The 8,488-nt window shown below is 51.2% G+C and overlaps 1 long non-coding RNA gene across 2 annotated transcripts; it reads right to left on the bottom strand.

Annotated features, from left to right (window-relative positions):
- Positions 1-1,293: 1,293 nt before the first annotated feature.
- Positions 1,294-4,945, bottom strand: LOC112449341 (uncharacterized). Of its 2 annotated transcripts, none has more exons than XR_009497024.1 (2): positions 4,639-4,945; positions 1,294-2,600 (listed from the first exon to the last, which is right to left on the bottom strand). It is a non-coding gene; the product is annotated as an uncharacterized lncRNA (long non-coding RNA). The 2 variants fall into 2 exon arrangements; XR_003037902.2 differs by having other exon boundaries at positions 4,663-4,945.
- Between the last annotated feature and the right edge of the window lie 3,543 nt (positions 4,946-8,488).

The following is an 8,488-nucleotide window of genomic DNA, read 5'->3' as shown; positions in this document are numbered from 1 at the left end:
CCTTCCCGCCTGCCTCCCTGTGTTCGGGGTGGGCTGACGCAGGAACCCAGGCCCACGAGCCAGGTCTGGCCAGCAATGGGCCAGGTAAAGGCACCTCAGCTGTCTGGGCAGTGACGTGGGGCTCTTGTGAGTCACCAGGGCACCCGATTTTGTCGCTGGATGTGACCCTGAGCCAGTGTGAGTCTGGAGCTGTGTTGGAGCACAGGGCACCTGCAGCCCCCTGGCCCAAGTGGAGCCTGGGGGTTAGGCAGAGCCACAGTTGCAGGGCTGACACTCAGCCGAGTCCAGGGGGTGGCGTCTGACACGCAGACCCAGCTCTGCCTGAAGACCAAGCACCGCGCACCTGTCTATCAATATCCTCAGCCTGAGCCACCCATCAGGCCCCCGGCCCTTGTCACTGAGAACATCGTGCAGGAAAAGATTCTGTTGGGGGCAGAGACTTCCCTGGCCCTTTGGGAAGCCTCCAAACTGCCCAGAAACCAGAAGACATTGACACCTGCTGAGTTTTGCAGGTGAGACTTGCTATCTGCCTTGGCTGAATTATGTGAACTGTCAGGGAACTATAACTGGAGTTGCTCTGCCCATTTCCTGCCAGGAGAACACACTTGGGTTCATTTTCAAACCTAAATAATATTATGCCCTGTGTGTGTGCGAATGGAAGTTTCCTGCTTGCAGAGGGAATTGTAGGCACCTTGATTTCTGAGGCTTTTAAGAGGAAGCAAGCAAGTCTGCCCCAGAGCTCCTTGCCGGGAGGTCAGACTCTTAGAGCAGCTGCTCCAGAGGCCCCTTCCCGCCTCCCAGTATCCAGAACCCACCCGCATCCCATCCTTGGCCTCTCAGCTCCATCAGTACCCACACCGAACGCTCTGTTCTGGGTACTAAAAAGGCAGTGATGACGGGGCAACTGTGTTGGCAGAGCTCTGAGGAGCAGGGGTCTCAGGTGACTTTTTGCTAAACTGAAGCCATGGCCTCCTCGCAGGGACGAAACAAGCTGAGAGCCAGAGACAATCGACGAGGCGGCAGCAGGAGAGACACAAATGCCCCCGGGACTCACCTCAAGGACCAACCAGCACCAACTGCGAGGGTTGGGTCCCGGTGAGTCTGGGGGGGTTGCTCCTAATAGCCCCCATTTCTGTTCACAGAATGACTTCCAGTGACAGTGCCAGGCCACTTCTACAGTTGCTGCTGCTCTGCTTTCTGGGGGCCCCTTGTCCAGTTGATGCCTTGGAGTGAAGGCCACATTCTAATTCTAGAACTCAGGGCTTCACGGGCACCAGTGCTGCCAGGCTGGGAGAGCAAGACGCTCCCTAGAGCTTCAAGCTCCTGCCCTTTGGGTGGCCTCAACATGTTCCCCCAGTCCACTTCACCCCCTTCAAAGCACCCGGAATCTCCAGATCCCCCGTCCACTCACACCCTCCCCTCCCCACTCTTTCCGGGTACTCTAGAAAAAGCCACCCCTTTTCTCTCTTCTTCCTCCCTGAAATGAGTTGGGTGGGACTTGAGAAAAAATATTAATTTAGAACAACTGTAATATGGGGGTGAAGGAATTAGGGTGGGGAGCATAAGACTGGTGTGTGTGTGTGTGTGTGTGTGCACCCACACACAGGGAAAGGGAGGAGTCTGATCTCAATGTGCTATATTTTTTTCTTCCTTATCTTGTGTGAGACGATAACAGAAATGTCTTCAGCAATTACAATGTGGTCACGCATGGAGATTTCATTTGTGGCTTAGAAATAAAACAGAGAGAGAGTTTGTTTGTATCTTCCGGTGCCTAAATTCTCTGCTGGAGCCCAAAGAACAAAGGCAGCTAGCGGTGGGGCGTCGTCAACAAAGCTCAAAACATGATTTTACACTAAAGTCCAATGGGGGGGGGGACACCCTAACAAGGACACAGGCCTGGGTGACCCCTCCCTTGGAGTCTGGGATGCAAGCATCTATGGTGAGGAATTAGAATATTGTTCCAGCTGCAGCTTCCTTCTCTCTCACGGAATCTTCTGAGAGCAAGCAGCTCAGGATTGGCATGGCAGTTCTGCAGTGTGGAGGTCCAGGCTGTTCACCATCCCATCCCCCTGGGAAGGACTTAGTCACATGACCACAGCCAGCTGCAAGGGAGGCTGGGAAATGTAGGCTTGATTCTGAACGGCTCTGTCGCCAGCCCCCAAAGCCAGACTCTGTTCCTCTTAAAGAAGGGGGAATGGATATTGGGGAACAGTCAACAGTCTTTGGAACAGAAGCTTCTGACGGGTTGAACTACAGGAAGCCTGGTCTTGCCAGCATGAGGGGAAAATGAAGTAAATGTCACCCTGCGGAAGGGTTAGCCTTTCCCAATGGAGTCCAGCTGGGCTCCCCTCCCATGCAGAACATCAGTCTGGAACACTCCACGTGTCCCGTTTCATAGGCAGTGACATCTTTCTCCAACATACTCTTATTCACTGCAAAGTCAAAGGATTTCCCTCGGAGGAATGGCGTGGTTTTACAAAGATGACTTTCACAGATTTTACGGCAGGCCAGAGACACGGAGCATCTGTGGATGAACACGAGGGTGAAGTGTGTTCCTCCGCCTGGTTTGCACGAGGGTGCAGTCTGCTCCACCCAGAGCCCTGTTTGGGGAGGAAGAAGAACGTGTAGAGGAGACAGAATAGAAAGAGGGGAGTGCGGCTCTGGGGCCAGGTGCCTGGCTTCAGACCCCAGCCCCTCCACCTGCTGCCTCCTGACATCCGGCGGATCATCCAGCCTTCCTGTGTCTTACTTGCCTTCTCTGCCGACTGCTCCAGGTGGTGGCTGCCCTGGGCTCTCCCCAAGCCCATGTTCTATCAGGTGTGAGCAGCCATCGTGACCCCATGGCTTCACTCTTATAGCTCCCTGAGTCGTAAAGCACTTTGCATGTCTCTCTGTCTCTGAGCCTCCCCACGAGTCATGAGAGATGAGTATTCTGGCACCAGCCCCATCTCACAGAGGAGGGAACCCTGACCCAGACAGCAGGCATCCCTGTCTCACAGTCAGATGGCCAGTAAACAGCCAGGCTGGGATGTGAGCCCAGGACCTTGGATGTCAGGCTCCCCTACTGAGTTGTCCCCAGTCACGTGTTAGGCAGTCACGTGCCAGGGGCAGCTGGAGAAGCTGGGCCTGTGGGGCTTAGAACAGGCAAGTCCCTGCCTTCTTGGAGCTCAAGTGGCGATGGAGAGAGAGATGACACCCAGGAAACGTGTCCTCAAGGTTCTTTCAGATGGTGGTAGGTGGTACCCAGAAGAGAAGACAGGGTACCGTGCTAGGAAATGCCTGGATGGAATGGGCAGCAGTGGGCAGCGCAGTCAGGAGGGGCTCTAGAGGAGGTGATGCTGCCAAAACCCGGAAGGTGAAATGGGACAGCCGTGAAAAGAGCTGGGGGAGAGCATTCCAGCAGGATGAGCGGCTGGGACAAGGGCCCTGGGTGGGGATGAACCTGGTGTGTGTGTGCCGCTGAAGGAAGGTCAGTGAGTCCAGGAGGAGGGGTGGACGGGCCCCCCACTCGGCCCCAGGGCCTGCGCTTTGGGAAGCATCTCTGTGGCTCCAAGCATCTTTTCAGGGCAGGGAGCCCTCCCACGTGGGGCAGGAAGGGCTCACTGTGTGACGGGGAGGGAGTGAGGAACGATGCGAACAATGCATCTCTGATGACCCTGGGGGGAGCCCAGGGCTGCCTACGCGGCCTGCCTCAGCCCAGGCTGGTTTTCCTCGCCAGGCCTCCGCCGACTGGTTGGGGCATCTCAGAACGTGGAGCCGGAAGTGTGGCTGTCCCTGCGAACACCTGACTCAGGCGTCACTCAACCTGTGACGGGCTTCCCTGGGCTGGGGGCGACGACACTGACGAGGGGGATCCCTCCCCTTCAATCCCCTCTCGGTTCAGCCCTTGCGAAACGAGGCTGTCGGAGCCTCCTGTTCTGTTTGGCTTTTATACTTTGAACAAGACACAAAGGCAGAACATATACATAATGCATAATTATGACACTTGGATTTGTTTAACTTTATCCCTGCAATTTCTCAAGTGTTCTCGCAATTAAAGAGCACCATTGTGTAATAAGACATACTTTGGGGAAAACAATATAACTGCTACTTACAAGAAGGAAAGGCATGTTTAACTCAGCTATTCATGTGCCTTAGTGTCATGTTGGTCTCTGGGTACTAACCGTGTCTTTCTTTTCTGCATTCTGACGCCTTAACATCTTGGAACCTTGTTGTGCCAGGGGGGCCTGTCTCTCTCAGAAGTAGCCAATTCAAGAGACAGTAAAAAAAAAAAAGCTCACCTATGTGTGTGGTTTTCTCATGTAAACCAATCAAGCCAACCACCCGCTTCATCAGGCTTTCTCACTCCAGGCACTACCTACCTGCCCTAATCACCCCAAGGCCACCTACCAGACAGCTAGGAAGAGCCCGTCTGCCCCAGGGCCCACTGAAACTGTTAACACTTAGCCAGTCCTAAGCCTGCCTCCCCTGCCTCGCCTGTTTCTTCCGCAGAAGCCACAATAAAGACTCGCCCACGTCTGCCCCTCCCTCTGCCTCCTGATCGCCCCTGGTGCTTCCCCACGTGGTCCTGCAGGCAGGCCATGCCTCCTCTTTCTGTGGATCTGAGTCTTCCTTTGTGACAGTCATTTCTGTATCCACCTGATTAAAATAAATCCCAGCCACCTGGCAGTCAGTCTCTGTACTTCCATTGGATGGGCACACCCGTAACAGCACCACCAGGCTCACTGGTCCCCTTGTGTGTTTAGACAACATGTCACTTTGCATCACAAAGACGCCCAGTGATGTCAGAGGCACCCGGATCACAGTGCAGGCACGGGGCCTGGTATCCAAGAGCCCTTGGCTGCTGCTAAGACACCACTCCCGCTGTGAGAACTGGTGGCCGTATTGGAGCCTCCAGCTGAAGGGAACTAAATTACATCTAGAATGACCCACATTGTGCTGCAGCCAATGACCCAGTTAACCTCTGGTTCATTTGCTGCTTCTCCGTGTCCTGGGAACGGGTGGTGTTTACTCGGGTCGGGACAAACCTTCATTACCCGGTGTTACCCGGCCAGCACGCTGGCTGTCCTGGGCCCAGCGCTTTAATAGAACCGGCAATGGGCCAGGGCCCCGCGGAAGCTGCAGAATAAGAATGAGTCCTTTTCTTTACTCTCTCTCCTCCACCCTGATTTGCAAAACTAAGCTTTTTTGCCTTTTTTAAAAGTGTGTTTATTTGTTTCTTGATTGTTGTTCCGTCTCCTATGAAAGAAAGAATTTGTTAACCAGGCGGTGCTGTAAATCTGGCACAAGCTCAGGTCTGCACCTCTCGCCAAGAGCCAGATAGCCCTGCTCTGGTCAGTAGGTACCATGTCAGGAGTGTTTACATGATCCAGGGATGTGGGGTGAAAATTACACTGGTCTCCAGAGGATTCATTTAAGAGTGGGTGTCGATCCTTGCAAAGGATGGGTAGATGAGAGAGAACCCCTTCATTATAAAATTTGACTCAAGCTAACGAATAGCTCAAAACCATCTCTAATTGAGGCTGCAGTTTCCCTGGGGAAAGAGAAGACATTGTTGATTCTGTTCAGACGTGTGGTTCCCAACTGGATCAGAGCCACGGCCTGATTTTTAAAACAAATGTTTTATAATTTCTCCTTTTTCTCAACTTGGAATGAGATTCAGAGATAATATAACCTACCTACATGCATATATTTTCATCAGTGTAAGATCTCTACTATAATATAAAGGGAAAAGGAAAGAAATTCACAGTAAAATAAAACATTTTGGCATGCAAATGCTCTGGCATAACTCAGCTAGAAGATGTAATAAAGTCATCAGATGCTTGGGCCTGGATGTAGAATCCCAGTGAATGAAGCTACAAGCACAGAGCCGTGACAGCTGGTCTGTTTGTGGCAATTCAGGTGCCAAGAGAGGCTTGGCCATGAGCATCTTGAGTTTCAAACCAGTGACCAACCCTCTGTGAGCCCTAAATGAAACAAATATTAAATGCCAGAGTCTTCCCTTACTTAACACCATGGCTTCATTCCTGAAAAACTCAGTATACTTCAAAACAATTAAAAAAAAAAAACTTTTCTATGTATATCAAATGGGATTTGATTCAGATCAGGCCCTTTGAGGAGACTCTTAACCTACATGTTCATGTGGGGCATCTAATATCAGTGCCAATGCATGAAGAACAAGTAGAGGCGGACACAGCGGGTGGGCCCGGAGTTAGTCCCTGAGGCGGGTGTCTGTCTCTCGTTTTCAGACCAGGAAATGAATCCAGAGAGGAAAAAAAAACTCATCCAAGTTCTCACAGCCAGAGAAGGGCAAGATGGGGCCTTAAATGGAATGCTATTAGAATAGACGGCTAATTCTACCTCCAGTGTAAGTTCCTGTCTTTTCAGTCACACCCCTTGCCCCACACTGCAGCAGCCCAGCAAACCCTGCAACCCCCAGCAGGAGACGGACAGACTCCATCTCTGACTCTTACCTGAATCTGAAGAGGGGGACAGACTGCCTTTGATGCTGATCGGGGCTCTTGGCCTTCCCCAATCAATCTGAAAATATCACAATCTGAAAATCTCATCTATTCATGTGTTACCTCTTGCCATCTCCTCAACCAGAATGGAAGCCCCAGGAGGTCAGGAACCTCATCTGTCCCGTCCAGCGCTTTATCCCCAGCAGCCAGCACAGGGCCTGTATTGTTGGATCCTCACAGATGTGTTTTGAATGACTAAGGGGAAGTGAGTGTGATCAGTGGTGGGCAGCCTGCCTTATTTACCTGGTTTCCAGGTGCCCACTCCAAAGCACATGCACTCCCTTATTAACCACCTGCCTTTCTGGCCCTTAGGCCCCTCTGTACCATGTATGAGTCAGGGCAGTTCATTGAAAACGACAGAACTCACCACAGTACATTTAAGCTGAAAAGGAATTTGCTAAAACTTAGTGAGTGACTAGATTTCCTAGAAGGGACAGATAATCAGACTGAGAAGCTCCATAGAACTTGGTCTAAAATCCTCCCTCAGAGTTCTTCACAGAAAGATACCTCTGGTACCCTGGGCACAGACTCCATGGCTACCATTACTCAAAGCCCTAACATAAGCTCCTCTCACTCTGGGCCATCCCCAGAATTGCCTTCAGAAGGTTCCCATTTCTTAAGGTGACATGACTCCAATTCAAAATGTACATAAATCAATGCAGAAGACGAATGCATCTGCATTGCCCTCACCCTAGCTGCAAGGGAGTCTGGATAGCCATGTAATTGGAGTCACAGTAAGAGGCAGCAATTTATAAGGGGTAAAGTTTGTCAAACACAGGAAAGTTGCTCACAGGTTCTATGTGTCAGAACAAAGTACAAATACCCACTAAATTCCAGGCAGGTGGCCATGGCCGAGCCATTTTTGCCTTTAAGTGGCTGGTTCTTACCAAGCCAGAAGGTTGCAATAAATCACCCTCTGGTTATCTATCTCCTCCGCGGTGACAGACTGTGCTGTAACCACTTCCCCCAAAGCCCTTTGTCTCTTTAGCCTCTTTTCTTTGCGGTAACAAGGAGAAAGTCAAATTGTTGTCAGCATAGCTCTGATCACTCCTTAGGCTTGTTCAGCTGGAAGCCAACCTCAGGGTCAATGTGGTTGTGCTTGAAAGAGTTTTATATGCTGAGCATCAGGCCTACCCCGGTTCGTACATATAAAAGGGGAAAAACGGGCAGAGAAAGAGCTGCCCTAGTGTCTACATGAAACTTTCTACCCCTTCCTTTCTTCCTTCTGTAACAAATCATTTCTGAGTGTCTGTCATGTGCCCAGCACCTTGCTAGAAGTTAGACATATGCTGCTGAGGAAAAAAACAGCATGGTCCCTATTTGGGGCATATCATTTGAGGTAGAGGTGGGGAGGGCAGATATTAACCAAGCAGCCATGCAAACAAGCATAACCTGTTTGCTTACGTTTAAGCTAAGACAAGCATACCCTTTTAAAGTCAGGAAAATCATGCTACTCGCCTGCTTGGAGGAGCCTTCTGACATCTACCTAGGTAAGGAGAGGCTAGGGGAGCGTGGAATCTTGATTTTCGTAATTCCAACACATCATCTGCTTTATTCTGCCAGTGCTGGGCTTTTCGCTTCCCAGATGGCTCAATGGTAAAGAATCCACCTCACAGAGCAGAAGACTTAAGAGACATAGGTTTGATCCCTAAGTCAGGAAGATCCCCTAGAGGAGGAAATGGCAGCCCACTCCAGTATCCTTGCCTGGGAAATCTCATGGACAGAAGAGCCTGGCAAGCTGCAGTCTGTGGGTCTCCAAGAGTCAGACGTGACTCAGCTAGGAAGCATGTGCACTGGGCTTTTCAGCTTCAATGTGTGCAGTAAGCTGCAAGTAGATCCAGGCCCCTTCTCTTACCAGCTCGGTGACAAATAGCAGAACACTTCACCATTCTGGGCCTCAGTGTCCTCATCTGCGAAATGGGGCTGAAACCATCCTCCCCACCAGGGGCTATTAAACAAGATGACAC

Source organism: Bos taurus, chromosome 13, assembly GCF_002263795.3.
Source record: "Bos taurus isolate L1 Dominette 01449 registration number 42190680 breed Hereford chromosome 13, ARS-UCD2.0, whole genome shotgun sequence".
Lineage (NCBI taxonomy): Eukaryota > Metazoa > Chordata > Mammalia > Artiodactyla > Bovidae > Bos > Bos taurus.
The sequence above is the reverse complement of the archived record's forward strand: the minus strand, read 5'-3'. Positions and strand labels throughout refer to the sequence as shown.